Here is a 1,945-nt window from a genome sequence, read left to right on the forward strand (position 1 = left end):
CAGCACCTTTGGGAGTAGAGCATCTTGTCCAGCATAAAGCAAATCCTGAGTCAATCCGAGCTGTGGTATCTCAGGAACAAGTACCAGACTCGGGATTGGTCACGTGGCCGTCAGGGACCTTCATGCTGCAGGACTAGCAGGACAAGCAAGAAGCGGCCACACTAGCTGGAGTAAGCCACCTTGGTTGTGAAGATCTCGGCAAGCTGTTGAAAACGGGGACCCTCGGCACTGCTGGGACATCTTCAACTGGGGTGGCAGTAAAGGCTCTCACCCCGAGGGGTAAGGTCTGGACCACCCACGTTGTGGCTAAGAGGGAGAGGATGCCAGGCTGGGTGGCGGAGGAAAAGGACGGATCTGAATGGCCACCCTGGAGCCAGTTACAGCAGCAGACACTGCAGGTTTTGTTCGCTAGCCGCCAGAATGTTGAAGAACTGGGCTCAGTGGGTAGGAGGACGGGCTGTGCAACCGTAAGGGTGTGAGCCGGAATCTCCAGGCCAGTGCTGCCAGGCTGTGTGCATCTGTAACTCAGTGCTTGGAGGGGAAGGGACAGGAGGAGCCTGGTTGTGGAAGAGGGGATTGAGGTTGGCCAAGCCAGCTCCAGGCTCAGAGGGCCTCTCTCAAGAGAAGAAGGAGAGTGATCAAGCAGAATATCCGATGTCCTCTTCTGCCTCGGCACACACACGCACACACACACACAAACACCACACACACACACACACACACACACACAGAGTCATGCACATGTACAAGCACATACATGCATGTACACCACACACACATACACACTTGTACAACCACACACTAACACATACACCACACTTGCACCCAACACTCACAAACACACATTCACAAACACACACACACATACATTCACATATATGCACACTCACAATTCACACACACACAGTATACATTTCTTTGCTTACACACTCATATATATATGTATGTATGTACACACACACACACACACACACACACACACACACATTTCACCAGAGTCGCAGGGCCTTGTCCCCAACCAAGACTGACCTCCAAGTGAGAGTGGTAGGCCTTTATTACTATGATGGCTGCCTCCATTTGGCTAACTCCAACGGGCGGTTAGTTATTCTGGAACTTACTTTATATGTAGTCCAGGCTGGCCTTGTATTTGCAGCTCTCCTGCCTCAGTCTTCTGAGTAGCTGGGATTCTAGCTTGCACTGTTTATGGCTTCTAAGCCCATTTGGTGCTGTCCAGGTCTATTGGAACTCGTGCCTCACACTTGACTGAATATTTCTCTTTGTTGATTAAGATTTTGTTGCTGCTGCTGCTGTTGCTGTCCCCTGATGTCTTACTGCTGGCGGAGCAGTCTCTGGGACCACGCCTGGTGCTGCTGGGTCACAGCTCCTGTTCAGATGAGTGCACTACTCACAAGAGTCCACAGCTCCCCCACTCTCTTGTACACGGAAGTAGCCCACCGCTGAGTGCCAGCACAGCTTCTTAAGAAATCTCTGGGGGACAGAGCGATGCTCAAGAGCACTTTCTGTTCTTCCAGAGAACATGAGTGCAGTTCCCAGCACCCAGATCAGGATGCTCCCCACACCCCCGTAACTTCAACTCCCTCCCCTGGCTTCTATGTGCACATACCCACATGTATACATAAATAATTAAAAATAAAATACTCTTGTTTAAAAAAGCTCTGAGAAATTGGGCGTGGTGGCACACATCTTTGATCCCAATCCCAGCATTCGGGAGGCAGAGACAGAGCAAGTTCCAGGACAGCCAGGGTTACACAGAGAAACCCTGTCTCCAACAACAGCAACAACAAGAAACAAAACAAAACAACAAACAACAAAACCCTCTAAGACCTGAGTTTGGGAGATGGAGGCAGAGGGATGAAGAATTCAAAGTCATCTTTGGCTACATAACAAGCTCAAGGCTAGCCTGGGCTACATGAAACCCCATCTC

The sequence above is a fragment of the Meriones unguiculatus genome, chromosome 4 (assembly GCF_030254825.1).
Source record: "Meriones unguiculatus strain TT.TT164.6M chromosome 4, Bangor_MerUng_6.1, whole genome shotgun sequence".
NCBI lineage: Eukaryota > Metazoa > Chordata > Mammalia > Rodentia > Muridae > Meriones > Meriones unguiculatus.